At 36.5% G+C, this 15,591-nt stretch overlaps 1 protein-coding gene across 8 annotated transcripts in view; it reads left to right on the top strand.

The window, feature by feature from the left end:
* Window positions 1–15,591, top strand: part of BBX (BBX high mobility group box domain containing) — a 282,163-nt gene that overhangs the window by 85,123 nt on the left and 181,449 nt on the right. The window contains exon 3 of one of the 8 annotated variants that reach the window (XM_082460372.1): window positions 255–332. The exons of 5 other annotated variants lie outside the window; for them this stretch is intronic. The gene's annotated coding sequence lies outside the window, so the exon portion shown is untranslated. Of the gene's footprint in view, window positions 1–254; window positions 333–15,591 lie in introns of those variants that run through there. 2 more of the 8 variants (XM_082460369.1, XM_082460371.1) reach the window with 2 other exon arrangements.

Here is a 15,591-nt window from a genome sequence, read left to right as displayed (position 1 = left end):
TTGTAAAGATCAGTTTGGTTGCTACAGGAGGGATGCTTTTGAGGGAGGCACAAATGGGGATGAAGAAGTCAGTCAAGAGATTGTTATAGTCATAGCTTAGACCAGGAGGTGGCAGTGAAGATGAGAAGAAATGGATTGATTTACCGTGTATTTAGAAACTTGAATTAACGGTGTTTTATGGTTGACTAGATGTGTGAGAGTGAGACAGAGGAAACCACACATTAACAGTAACATCTGATGCATTGATGATATAGTGACAACTACCGAAACAGGGACAGCCCCAAGAGAAGCAGATCTGTTGGCTGGACTTCTGAAGAGAGGAATGGCATAAGGTAATTGAAGCCTCCAGAATGAATGATTGTTAGCTAAGGAGAAATGTAGAGTGAGAGTAAATTTGACTTGGTAATCCTAGTCCAAGGCCTTGCAAGGAGACTCTTACCCCAAGGAATGAGAACATGAAGAAGTACACACTTCTCACCTGCTTTTTGTTTGCTGTTGTTGTTGTGGAATCAGTATTGCTTTATAATTTTTTAACTAAACTTTTAATTTCAAGATAATTGTCAATTCATGTGCAGTTATCAAAAATTATATGGAGAGATCCCATGTACCTTTTATTCATGTTCCCCCCAGTGATAACTTTTTGCAAAACTATGGTAAAATATCACAGCCAGAGTATCAGTATATATACAGACAATATGTAGAACGTTTCCATCACCTCGAGGATCCCTCATGTTGCCCTTTTTATTGTCACATCCACTTCCCTCTTGCCCTCTCCCGCTTTATAATTGCTTGCAACCGCTAATCTGTTTCCCATTTCTGTAATTTTGTCACTTTAGGAATGTTATAGAGATAAGGTTGTATGGTACGTAGTCTTTTGAGATTGACTTTTTTTCATTCAGCATAATTCTCTGGAGATTCATGCAAGTTGTGTGTATCAATACAGTTGACTCTTAATATAGGTTTGAACTGTGCAGGTCCACTGAAACATGGATATTTTTCAGTAAATATGTTAACACAGTACTACACGATCTGTGGTTGGTTGAAACCACGGAGGGTCGACAGTAAAGTCACACACAGTTTTTGATTGTGTGGTGGGGAAAGGGGGTTGGCACCCCTAACCCCTGTGTTGTTTAAGGGTCAACTGTATACTCTGTGGTAAAATGTCTTTTCATGAATTGTGTTCATTTTCTAATTGGATTGTTTGTTTTTTTTACTGTTGTGTTTTGAGAGTTCTTTATGTATTCTAGATAATAGTTGTCAGATATGTGGTTGGCATGTATTTTTTCCCAATCTATATCTTACCTTTTCGTCTTCTTTATAGGGTTTTTGGCAGTGCAAAAGTTTTGAATTTTGCTGGAGTTCAGTTTATCACTTTTTCCTTTTATGGATTGTGTTTTTGGTGTCAAGTCCAAGTCCAAGAACTCTTTACCTAGCTCTACATTCTGAAGACTTTTTTTTTTTTCCTCTTTATAGTTTTGTGTTTGACATTTAAGTTCATGATTCATTGTGAGTTAATGTTTGTATAAGATGTGTTTCTTAGGTTGAGGTCCTTTGGATGGACCTATGGATGTCCAGTTGCTCCAGCACCATTGGTTTGAAAAGCTAACCTTCCTCTATTGAGTTGCTTTTGTGCCTTGGTCAAAAATAAGATAGGCATATTTATATGGGTCTATTTCTGGTTCTCTATTCTGTTTCATTGATCTATTGTGTCTGCTCCTCCAGCAATATCATGCATTCTTAATTATTACTGTAGCTATATATTAGGTCTTGAAATCAGATAGACTGATTTCATTCTTCTTTTTCAAAATTGTTTTAGCTATTCTAGTTGCTTGCCTTTCTATATAAAGTCTAGACTAATCTTGTCTGTCTCTACTGCATCTTCAAAAATCTTGCTTTCTTGTCTGTCTCTACTGCATCTTCAAAAATCCTGCTTGAAATTTTTTTTTTAAAGGAATTGTGTTAAATCTGTATATCAGTTTGGGGAGAATTTACATTTTTATTATGTTTAGTCTTCCATTTCTTGAACACAGTGTATCTCTTCATTTATTTAGACCTTTGATTTTTTTTCATCAGCATTTTGTACTTTTCAGCATCCATGTGTTGGACATGTTTTTATTAGATTTACAATTAATTCCTTCATTTAAAAAACTACTGTAAATGGTATTACATTTTTATTTTTATTTAGTTTTTTGGCCGCGCCGTGTGGCATGTGGGATCTTAGTTCCCCGGCCAGGGATAGAACCCGTGCCCCCTGCATTAGAAGTGCAGAGTCTTAACCACTGGACCGCCAGGGAAGTCCAATGGTATTTATTGTATTTTTAATTTTGGTGTCTACATGTTTACTTCTAGTACATAAAAACGTTAATTTTGATGGCCATATGTTCATTGCTCATAAATAAAAATATAGTTGATTTTTGTATGTTTAACTTATGACCTTATGAGTCACATACTCATTTTAGAAATTGTTTTCATAGATTCCTTGGAATTTTCCATATAGACAATCATGTCATCTGCAAATAGGGATGGTTTTATTTCTTCTTTTCAGGATTATATGCCTTTTATTCCTTTCCTTGATTAACTGTGCTGGCAGAACTACCAGCACTATATAATAAGAGTAATGAGAGTGGATATTTTTGCGTTGTTCCTGATCTTAGGAAAAAGGCATTCAATATTTTAGTGTTATAATGTTAGCTATATGTTATTTTTAGATACTCTTCATCAAATTGAAGAAATTTTCCTCAATTCCTCTTACTGAAAATTTTTATCATGAATGGATGTTTAATTTTGTTGAGTACTTTTTCTGAATCAATTGATATGATCATATGATATTTCTCTTTTTACCAGTTAATGTGGTGGATTGTGTTAATTGATTTTTGAATATTGAACTATCCTTGCATTCCTGAAATAAATCTCTGGTTATGCTATATAATTCTTTTTATATATTGTTGAATCCTATTTGCTAATATTTCGTTAAGGATTCTTGCATCGGTGCTAATGAGGGATATTGTTGTATAGTTTTCCTTTTTGGTACTATCTTTGTCTGGTTTTGGTATCAAGGTAATACCAAAATCATTTTTCTATTTTTAATTTCATTGATTTCTTCTCTTTATTATTTCCTTAATTTCTACTTGTTTGGGTTTATTTGGATCTTTCTCAAGGTTCTTGAGGTGGGAGTTTAAATGACTGATTTGGAAGATTTTCTTTTCCAAAAGAAAGCATTGAGTGCTACAGACTCCCCTCTCAGCACAGCTTTTGCTAGTTTCCACAAATTTTGTTAGGCTGTATTTTCATTTTCCTTCAGTTCAATGTGTTTTTAAAAAATTTCCCTTGAGACTTTTGATTCATGGATTATGTATAAGTATATTGTTAGTTTTCAAGCGTTAAGGAGTTTTCCTGTTATCTTTCTGTTAATGACTTCTAATTTGATTCTATTGTGATCAGAGAACACACTCCTAAGATTTTAATTTCTTTAAATTTGTTGATGAACTTGTTTTATAGCCTAGCGTATAGTCTTTCTTGGTATGTATTCCTTGGGCACTTGAACAAGAATGTGTATTCTGCTGTTGTTGGGTCAAGTGTTCTATAAATGTTGATTAGATCCTGTAGATGATGTTGTTGAGATCTTGTATATTCTTTCTGATTTTCTCTGTAGTCATTCAGTCAATTCCTGAGAGAGGTTTGTTGACATCTCACACTCTCATATCAGTTCGATAGGTTTTTATTTTACATATTTTATAGATCTGTTATTAGTACATACATATTATAGGATTGCTCTATCTTCTTGGTGGTATGGCCCTTTTATCATGAGGCCCTTAATGTCCCTCTCCCTGTGTCTGGTGATTTTCTTTGAAGTCTACTTTTCTGATTAATATAGCATTCTTGCTTTATTTTGATTAATGTTTACAGGATATGCCATTTACATTCTTTTACTTTGACCTACCTATGTCACTATATTTGAAGTGAGTTTTTTGTAGCATATAGTTAGATCATGTTTTTTAACCCCCTGCCAATCTGGCTTTTTAGTTAGTACATTTACTTCCACTTTCTTTATGTCCCTTTACTTCCTGCATTTATAATACAGTGTCTTAAATACTTTACATACATTTAAAACTGTATTAGACACTGTTATAATTTGTTAAAACCATCAAAAATAATTTAGAAAAGTCAAGAGAAGAAGGAAAGCATATTGTATTTACCCATATTTTTGCTTATGTTCCTTTTTCTTCCTTATATTCTGAGGTTCCTTCTTTTGTTTTTTCCTTTTTGTTTATTAAATTTCTTTAGCTGCTCTTTTTGGTTAGGTCTGTTGGTGAGAATTCTCTTGAGTTTTCCTGCATCCGATAATGTCTTAATACTTCCTGAGGGGTATTTTCACTGGGTATAGGATTCTCGGTTGACAGTTCTGTTCTTTAAGCACTTGAAAAATTGCCACTGCCTTCTCATCTCCATGGTTTCTAGTTTGATTATGATGTGTCTTGGTATATGTTGCTTGCCAGATTTGGAAAGTTTTCAACCATTATTTGTTTGAGCACTTTCTAAGCCTTGCCCTTTTTTGTCCTTCCTTCCTGGATTACAATAACATGGATTTTAAACTTTTGTTATTGTTTCATAGATCCCTGAGGCTCTGTTTAGAATTTTTAGAAAATTTTCTTTCTTTTTTTCCACTTGCATAATATCTATTGTTTTCTTTTCTAATTCACTGATCCTTTCCTCTGTCCCCTCCACTCTGCCTTTGTGCCCATTCTTTAAGTTTTAAATTTTGGTTATTGTGATTCTCAGTTCCAAAATTTCCATTTGGTTCTTTTTTATATCTTCTTTTTATTTGCTGAGACATTTTATGTTTTCATTTGTTTCAGGTATGTTTGCAGCTGCTCACTGAAACATTTTTTTAATAATGGCTGCTTCAGAATATTTGTCAGATAATTTTAACATCTCATCTTTAATTTATCATCTGTTAATTGGTTTTGGTTTTTTTTTTTTTCATTCAAGTTGAGACAGTCTTGCTTTTGGTATGTGAAGTGACTTTCAATTGAAACCTGGATATTTTGGGCATTATCTTGTGAATCTTTGGATCTTACATAAGCCTCCTGTTTTAGGTGACTTCCTCTGACACTGCTGTAGCAGGGGGGAGGAATGGCACCATCTTATTACTGCCAGGTTGGAAGAGAAATCTAGTTTTCCCCACTTGGCCTCCGTTGACATCCAAGGTAGAGAGGGACTCCTTGGTATTTCTGGGCAGAGGTGGGGAGGTCCCATTCGTCACTAGGCCTCTGAGGATACCACTGCAGCTGGAAGGGTCAGGAGTGTCTCATTACTGCTTTACGCATGGCCTCCACTGACACCAGGGGTCAGGGTCAGTGGTGGCCTCTTTACTGCTGGACAGTGGTCAAAATCCTGATGTGTCTTCACTAGGCCTCTTCTGATACCACCCAAGTGGGGAAAGAGAGGGAAACATTATTACTGCTAGGTGGGAGGTGAAAGTTTATGTCTGCACATGATCTCCATTGACTCTCTATATGGAGGGGGAGAGGGAGGACTTGGACTTGTTACTGTCTGATAGGATGAAAATCCCACCTCCCTACTTGTCCTTCTATGACACTACTCCATTGTGGGTGTTGGGGACCATAGTTTTTTGTGTCATGTTTGTCTCAGGTAGTACAGTTATTGTCTAAAAATTTTCTGTCTTGCTAGGCTTTCCTGGTCCTTTGGCTGGAGAGAGCTGGCCTTTGTTGGGACTTTTTGGTCTGCGCCTCATTGGCATTTCTGGGTTGCTGGCTTCTTCAGTTCCAAGTCTAGGACATACAGGGTGAAAAGAAGAGCCAGGGATCTCAAAACTGTGTTGCTCCTTGGGTTGTGAAATCCCTAGCTAGCTTGCCGTTTTTTCCTCCTTTCAGAGTCCTCTTATGATTGTTTGATATGTAGTGTCTAGTGTTTTTAGTTGTATTTAGTGAGAGCATTAGGGATAAGTATGTTTGTACCACCTGTCTGGAAGTAAAATTTCCTCACCTGTTTCTTAATGTGGTAGAAAAGATGAAAACACTGCAAAGATGGTATTTTGGAGAACATAGCTTGGAATTTCCAGGTGGAATTATTAATATTGGAATGGGTCTTCCAAAGACAGAGAGATTCTTACCTCAGGTAATTTGGATATCCTTCAGTTTGAAGGCCTGAGTTGATGCCTGGTAACTGACAGTGACACAGTGTTTTTGATTTTCGTTCCATGTGCTATTTTGGTCTTGGTTTTGTGTATACAATAGAACAGGAAGCATATTGGGTAAGATTACACCTTCTAAGTCATTTTCAGTTCTGATGCTGTTGAGTTGATTCCACTGGGTTTTAGTGCAATGGGCCAAATGTCCTTTCAATCAGTAAATTGATACTACTCATCTCTTACAAATGCTTTTATTCATAAATACTCCAGCAATTTATTATTTTTTTTAAACTTTGGGCTTAAAACTTTTTGTTTATTAAACTTTTTAGATTAACTGGCAATAAAATTGGCTTTTGGTGTGTATAACTATTTATTTAAAACATGAATAGATCTTATGTACAGTTCAATGTTCACATTTATAAAGTTCCACTCCTCCCCCTCCAACTTTTCTTATGTTATTTGTAGTCATACCCTTCTCCCAACCCCAACTCCTGCCAACACTGCTTTTTCTTCATTACAATAGTTTTGTCTTTTGGAGCATGTGATATAAATTGAATCTTTTGAGACTGGCTTTTTTCACTTACTATAGTACCTGAGGTTCACCCAAGTTGTTGCATCAATAGCCCATTCTTTTTTTCTGCTGAGTGGTATTCAGCAGAAATAAATTGAATATATAAATTGTGATATAAATTGAATCTTTTGAGACTGGCTTTTTTCACTTACTGTAGTACCTGAGGTTCACCCAAGTTGTTGCATCAATAGCCCATTCTTTTTTCTGCTGAGTGGTATTCCATTATATATGTATTAGAGTTTATCTATTTACCCATCAGGTTGTTTCCAGTTTATGGCAATCATGAATAAAGCCACTATAAGCATTCATGTAGAGATTTTTGTGTGAACATATGCATTGATTTCTCCTGGGTTAATACCTAGGAGTAAGTAGGATTGCACGTTTATATCGTAAGCACATATTTATATGAGGAATATCCAAACTTTTCCAGAGCACTGTACCACCTTTAAGTCCTTTCTTTTTTTTTTGTCATCTTCAAGAGTGTTTGCCTTCACTTGTTGGAGCATTTTAAAAATCTTTGTCAAATAATTTTGACATCTGCATTGTTTCAGAATTGGGGTCTGTTGATTATCTTTTCCTATGCAAGTTGAGATTTTTCTTATTTCTTCATATGCTGACTAACTTTGGGTTTTATCCTGGACATTTTGATTGTATGAGACTCCAGGTTTTTTATAAAGTCTATGGAAAATTGTGATATTTTAGTTTTAGTAGGAAATTGATTCAGTTAAGTTCAGGATTCAAGTTCAAGCTGGATATCTGTGAATTGTTTTCTAGGTCAGTTCTGTTTTTAAAGCCTTTTCAGTGTTATTTGGATTTGTCTCCTTATTTGCCACCCAGTGGCCAATCTGAGAATTGAGCTGTGCTCTATCCAGTAGTTCAGTTCTCAATATCCCTGTGTACTGCTTAGGATCAGATCCATGCATGTGTAGCTTGGGATGAGACCAAGAGTTAATAAAGAACTCCTCTTTACCATCTCCCACTTCCATTTTTTTTTTTAAGTCTTTATTGAATTTGCTACAATATTGCTTCTGTTTTATGTTTTGGTTTTTTGGCCCTGAGGCATGTGGGGGTCTTAGCTCCCTGACCAGGGATTGAACCCGCACCCATGGCATTGGAAGGTGAAGTCTTAACCACTGGACTGCCAGGGAAGTTCCCCACTTTTCATTTTGATTCCCTGGTTGGAAAGCTGGGGCTTTAGTTACCATGGTCTGCTGTGCACGTCCCATGATTGTACCCGTGTCTGGGAGTAAGTGGTGGGAGGATAAAGAGGTGGGTTTGCCCCACCCTCTTGGAACCAATGGTCCTCCAATCAGAGATTAAGGTTCCCCTTACTCAGATTTTTTGTTCCTGTTGGTTCTTGTTTTTGCTGCCTCTCTCTGCTACCATATAAATGCTAGAAGTCCAGCACATGAGAGAATGGAGAAGATGGTACTTCAGAGTTTGTTGTTCTTCCATTATTTTCCTGCTGCTTAAATAGCTGTGGCATATATTCTGTCCAGATTTTATAGCTACATTTAGTGGGACAGACACGGTGGAGTATATTTACTCCCTCTTACCCAGACTGGAACCCATTGGGCTTGCTTTAGTGTTGAAATAATTAATGGAAAGAGCAGAGGTAGGTCCAGGTTTTGTTGGTGTCTGAGGGTCATACAATTTGGAGGCCCTCTTTAAGAAAAGGAAGACAAGTTATGAATATGAAATTAGGCACATTGTTCTTGGGTTGGGCTGCGAAAGTGAAGGACTCTGAAGCTTAAGCTTCATTGGCATTAATAAAAAATCTGCCTTTGGGGAAAAGATAAAACACGAATAAATATTGATTATGGGTCAGCATTATACAGGGTGTTTTTTATTCATGTTTTTATTTAATATTCATAAAAATAAAAATGCAACCCATTTATCCCCATTATGCACATGAGAAAAACGGATTTAGAATGGTTAAATCATACAGATATAAGGGGCTTAATAACTCTAATTCCAAAGCACATGGTCTTTCTCCTACCCATAGTACTTAGTGAAATAAATATAGATTAGGAGAACCAGTATAGGCTCATGGTTAAGAGCGTAGGATCAGAAGCCAGACTGCTGCCGGGGTTCAGTCGTGGCTCTGCCGTTGATTATGTGTGTTTTTGAGAAAGTTCCTTAACCTTTCCTTACCTGTATATGTCTGTAAAATGGGGATAATAGTACCTACCTCCTAGGCTGATGTGAGGATTAAATGGTTAATATTTAATAGCATTTAGAATAGCTTCTGGCATATAATAAGTGCTTTTTATCCACCATTTACAACTGTGCATTTAGATAAATTAAGTCAAATTGTATGTGCTGTGTTAGCAGCCTTAGTTCTTGAGCTACAGAGGCAAATTATAAGAAAAGGGGATTTTTACTTATACATAAGCCGTATTACATATTCGGAATACAAGCTGAGACATAATCATTAGTAAAATAGGCTACATATTATATAATCAATACTTTTATTTTCTGTGAAGAATTTAAAAACATTTTTTTAAGTTTAGGGATGCTAATCTATTTAACAAGCAAAGCTAGAAGAAATGTTCTATATGGGTGATTTGAAAATCCAGACTATTACAAGTTAAATGTTTTGGGGAAAATGGCCAAATAATAACACAGAGGTAGAAAAGCTCTACAGAAAGAAAAATATCCCTCTTCCTAGATATATTTAAAGTTTTAAACACTCCCAGGCTCTTCTGTAAAACGAGACAGTAGAAGCATCAGTCTGTATTAGTTACCTATTGAAGTGTAACAGATTGACATGAAACTTAAAACATTTATTATCTCACAGCTTCTGTGGGTCGGGAATTTAGGAGTGGCTTAGCTGGGTGACTCTGGGCAGGGTTCCTGTGACGCCTTGCCTGGGGTGGTGGATTACTTGAAGATGGTTCGCTCACAGGCCTGGCTAGATTGTGCCTGGTTGGCAGGAGGGTTCATGAGCTTCCCAGTCACATGGACCTTTTCTTAGGACTTACAGAGTGTCCTCATGATTTTGCATCCCCCAGAGCAAGGAGTTGAAAAGCCATTAAGGCAGAAGTCACAGCGTCTTCTGTGTGACCCAGCCTCAGAATTCTCTTTGATATCTGCAGTACCCTGTTGGTTACACAGGTGTTCCCTGTTCAGTGTGGACGGGGACTTCTAGGAGGCGGGGGGGGGGGCCATCTCGGAGACTGGCCGAGACTTTATAGGGTTATTTTAACTATTAAATGAGATTATCCCAGTGAAGCTTCTGGAAGCTGGTAGGTGCCCCATGCAATACCTGTTTGATTAGTGTGTTTTTCATTGCCGGTCTCGATCAATAGAAATCAGTTTCTAGATGTTTCCCAAATGCAGACAAAGCTTTATGCGTCTTTATGGAAGAGAGAATTCTGATGAGGAAAGTCTTCAAACTGTTCTTGTAATTGTTAATTTGTTTAGAAGCTAGGGTGATTAGAGTTTGGGGCAAGAATATTGATAAATGCTATAAGCAAGAATTTTGACTCACAGTGAACTCACTTAATTTTATTACCACCTAGCACGTGATCATGGAGGAAGAATAGTGTATTTTAAATCTGATGCATGCATTTTTGTATGTGATTGAATAGTATTTAAGTTCTACTTTCTCTAAGGTTAAACAGGTTCAAAATATTTTTTTCTTTTCTACGTACACTATATCTTACCGTTGATGATATAAGTATGGCTTTTTTTGAGGAAGACATTTACTAAATCATTTAGAAAATGATAAATAACAGAATGTACAATGGTTATTTCTGTTTGTTGTGAAAAAGAAAGCATGACGAGAACTCTCTTATTTAATGGTTTTCTTTCAATGGTAACATAAATATTTGGCCACTGGAGGGCTCCATATTTTAAAAAATTATATTAAAAGATAAAAATGCTCACTGCAACAATTTTAAACAGTACAGAAAGATTTAAAGGGCTCCTTATTTTTTAGTAAAGATATTGAATTAAATACTTGCTGGTTATAAATGAAAATTGTGTGCGTGTGCAAGTGTATTTAATAGGTGTCTGCTTCCTCCTTTTTCTTATATTGGAATGAAAATAAAACATAGAATTTCTTCATAAATTAGTCACTTGAAAGCCCCTCAGTAAACAAAGAGGTTGAGATAGATTAAATAATTTTTTCTCATCTTTCTCTCCTATATGTACTATTTTTATGAGGAAACGTCTTATTTTAGGGTTCATTGAGATTATTTCCATTTAGTTTAACGAACTTTCAGTTATGTCAGTGAATGCTGTGACATAATTAATAAAATTCACAGAACATTAGGAGACATTTTGAAAATTGAACCAAAAACAAAAGTAGATGTGGCATCAAATAATTGGCAATCACCGATTTTTAGAGTCTTTATATTTGATATTAGCATTTCTTTGATCCGGATGTATTGTTATGCACTGAAACCTGAGCTTCAGGGTTTATTTTCCAGTATTAAAGTAAAATGAGAACTTAAAAAATTTTGAAATTAGAAACTCTTATAACAGGTATCAGTACCTGAAGGTAGAATCTTTTTGTCTAGAAAAATTCTAGATAGGAAACTACCATGTTCCTCAAAAACAGCATTTTTACTTCCTTGATCTCTCCAACTTGAAAGAAGTGTTTTGATTTATTTATAATTGTGAAATGTTTCCTTTTTAAATGTTTGATCTGAACTTGGGGAAGCCTGCAATTTCTAGGGTAGTTAAGCATTTTTTTCTCCTGATAAGATGTGGGTCTCTTTGTGCTGAGCTTGCAGAGCTGAGGCTGTGTGTTTTGGGTGATGTGAGTAGCTAAGCTCCCCAGTTATTCAGTAGCTTTGTCCCTTAGCACCTCCTCTTCATAAAGGAAGCTGTAATGCTAATTAATTGCTAATGAGGGGGAAACAAACCAAAACCAAAATGAAACAAAGTAAAAAACAAACAACTTCTAAACCTGTTCATTTGAAAACTATCCAGGGTCTATGAATATATAAATCCCCCCAAATATAAATAAATACCAAAATAAAAATACAAAAAATCATGCAAGGTAGTAGTCCCTAAGTTAGTACTAATCATGCACATGATGTTGAGGCACTGTATGGAATGATTTGTTGTTTTAAAAGCCACCACAGGCATCCTCACTGATTATTGTCATTTAAGTGGTTTTATTCTCATTTTAGTGGTTTCAGGATAGGAAGTGCCTGGGCCTCTGCATTTTAAAAAATGTCTCCTGTGATTGTGTTCTGTTGTCTGGGTTGAGAGTGATTGACTCAAAAGGAAGCTGCATTGTGGAAACTTTTTGAGGCCCCTTCAAGTTCTGATTAGTTAAACAAATGTCTCAGAGTAAATACAGCTACTCTTTATATTTGAATATGTTCTCTCCCCACCCTCAACTTACTCCCGAAGAAAAAAACCAAACTTGGGGTTATTTTGGTTGCTGACATTGCCTCCATTAATTTGAATTGAACCACTTAAATTTCTGGGGTAAGGAGTGGGGAAAGTGATTCTAGATTTTCAGATAGGGTTTGCCCCATCCTGATGAGTTTGTCATTTCTGTTACCCACTAAAGCAGCTAGTTTATCTTTTCACTTTTAAACCAGTTCTAACAGAAAATAGGATATGGTCTGGTAATTCTGTAAGTGAAACATGCTTTGGCATGTAGAGATCTTTTTTGCAATGCTTAGGGATTGTAAACGTAAGGAAAAGTCGTGGAAGAGCAATTTATGCTACCGGCAGGCTGTAGGGTGCTGTAGGGTGCTGTAGGGAAAGGGGACTTCAGGATCAGAAGGCCCCCTGGACAACAGGTCACACCAACTTTTCAAAATACTCAACAGTGTCAGTCATGGGTAATGAGCCCTCATGCTTCTTTCCTGACTGTTCTCAAAATGATGAGGGAAATGTCGAAAGGCAGGCTGTGAAGGTTCCCTGAGATTTCAGTCCTGGGGCCCCTGTCCTCCCCATTCTTCGGAGGTGAGGACCCTGGATGACGCTTCTCAACCGTAGGTTTAGCCTGTGCGTGTTGGGATGACTCACAAATCCCGCTGTCTCCTCCACTTTTTTCTGGTTCACTCCATGTAACAAAGAGGTCACAACTGGGTCTCTGCCGACTAGAGCAAACTGTTCTGCGATCTCCTCTGCCCTAAACACCAGGACGCCCTGCGTTTCCACCACGGTAGGGCAATATCACCTTGTCCCTCTGCCCAGGCCTCCAAGCCCTTGGGCTCATTTTGGGCTCTTTCCCCATTTCACTCAGCACATCTGACTGTTGCCTAATCACATCTACCTCGTAAAGTGCCCCGGGCAGGCAGCCATGATAATAAACTACTTGCATGAAAATAGTGAAGATATTTAGGTTAAAAGGAAGAAGAAGAAAATTACCATAGAATATCTGTACGGTGGGAGAAGGTTAAGTGTTAGGAAAAAGATCAAAATTTCAAATAAGTCTTCTGGTTTAGGGTATCTAGATTTGAATTAAGCATTGTGTTTGGTATGTAGTGTAAGTTTTATTCTTGCATGTTTGGGCTGGAACCATTCTTTTTGCTTAGAATTAGCTTAAAAAAAGAAAAAGGAAAAGCTGATAATTTAAGACAAGTTTGGGGGTTCTGGTTTGTTTTTAAAGACGTTGTCTTTTTTAGTAGGAGGTCTCTTGCATATAAATATTACCAGTGCATGCATTCTTCTTGCTATTTGCAGATTATCCATAGCAACCTGGTGACATTTCAATCAGATCAGTTTTCCTTAGCTACCAAAGACTCCTTAACTTCTCTCCAGTTGCTATCTTTCTGACCTGTATTTAAGAAATGTAAAATTGATTTTACTTTCAGCTACAAGAAAAAGCTATAGTAGTTATTTACAATTTTATATATTTGAAAACTTTTAAAATTATTTTTGCATATATTTTATCACTTTAAGAAAATTCATTTATGGGAAGACAGAGTATTCCAAAGTGAATTGAAAATGGTTTTCAGAATACTTAATCTAGTTGTCTTCCATAAGCATTGGAAGTCAAGAGCTGGCTAGTGGGAATCTTCTGTGGCATCTGAGAAATGCTTGTTTCTACTTGTTTGTTAGTGCTTTTCAGTTTTTGGAAGTGTCTACGTGTATCTACTTGTAATTTAAAGTTCATTTTTATTAAGGAAATATGATTTCTAAAGTTAAGGTTGTGGGAGTTTGTTTTTTGCTTTTATGTCAGGTGTTTGGGATAACCTTCAGAGAAGGGTTCACACAATAAAAATGTACAATTGCAAAAAGAACTCACAGGGCGGATATCAAAGTAAGTTATCTGTACAGTGGAATTTTAACTGAAAGGGAATGTCCTCTGGCAGGGGAACAATGGCACAATCCCTTAGGAAGTCAATTATAAGGTATGTTAATCCTACCAAAATATTAACCTCATGATCTTCAGTGCCAGGGTGTATTCTCCACCCTGCAAGTTCAGCTAAAAATATGCCAAAAGGCAAATTTCATAAGATAATGAAATAAAAATGTGGACCTAAGTCTGTAAGATACAAATTAAAAAATAAAATCCCTAGCCAAATGTGAGTGTCTGACAAATCCTTTGCTCTCTTACAATTAGTAGCCTAGTCTTTTGGGATGTTCATAAAATAATGATTTAAAAAATACACATTGAGAAGGCATGTGGTTGAATGATTTACCCATCTGGTAATTTTTACTCTGAAAATTTTTTTCATATTTGTGAAGTTGATGAGTATAACTGTCCTATTGGTGGCTATGTCTTCTTAATATATAAAATAAAAAAACCTTATTATATCAATTACTGAAATAATTTTTTTATAGGTTAGAATGTCTAAAAAGTTTTGGATTTCAAAGAGCAGTTTTATGAAAATAATAGTACTTCATATTTATTTTTAATTTCTTATATTAAACCAGTTTGAATTCAGTGTAACAATATGAACATAAGCTTAGTAGGTGATTGAATTGTATTAATATTAAATCTTTTGATTTTATGAAAAGATCTGTGTAGACTTTTTTTTTTTGGGGGGGGAGAAGTTGAGAGTAAGGTTAGTTTTTTTTTTTTTTTAAATAGTAATCTTTTATTTATTTATTTATTTTTGGCTGTGTTGGGTCTTCGTTTCTGTGCTAGGGCTTTCTCTAGTTGCGGCAAGCGGGGGCCACTCTTCATTGCGGTGCTGATGGTTAGAGAGTGTTCCTGCATACTGAATACCTCAAATTGCCTCCTAGAAACATCTGTTAATTGATTCCCGTTTTAAACTCTGAAACAACTATATAAAATTATGTCCTTGATGCCTCTTCTTTATAAGACCCCAAAAGGATATGAAAAAAGCACATCTTTTCCAGAGTAATATTTTCATTGCCTTCAACCATTTTGCCCCTAACAGGGTTGCTTAGTTCCTGTCCATAATCTCTCAATGATCTGGTCTAGAGGCACTTTAGTTCTTTCTGTCCTCACTTGATAAGACAGACATCACCAGGTAGAGTGGGCTCTCATTCCCTCTTGCTGGACAGTGTAGTTCTACTAAATTCGATTTCCTTTTGAGTACTTTACACTGCTGACTCATATTGCAATAAGTCATTTTACATGCTTTTTAGTTAAGGTAGGGATCCCCTGTTTGCTACTTTCAGACTTTTTTTATTCATCCCATTGATGCTACTCAGTTTAGACTAAGTGTTACATTTCAGTGATATAAAAGCAGATAGGGACTTCCCTCGTGGTGCAGTGGTTAAGAAGCCGCCTGCCAATGCAGGGGACACGGGTTTGAGCCCTGGTCCGGGAAGATCCCACATGTCGCGGAGCAACTAAGCCCGTGAGCCACAACTACTAAGCCTGCGCTCTAGAGCTCACGAGCCACAACTACTGAAGCCCGCGCACGTAGAGCCCGTGCTCCGCAACAAGGGAAGCCACTGCAGTGAGAAGCCCGCGCAC

This window comes from Balaenoptera physalus (assembly GCF_965194825.1).
Source record: "Balaenoptera physalus genome assembly, chromosome: 4".
In the NCBI taxonomy this organism is placed as follows: Eukaryota; Metazoa; Chordata; class Mammalia; order Artiodactyla; family Balaenopteridae; genus Balaenoptera; species Balaenoptera physalus.
Note: the sequence above shows the minus strand (reverse complement) of the source record. Positions and strands in the feature narration are given on the sequence as shown.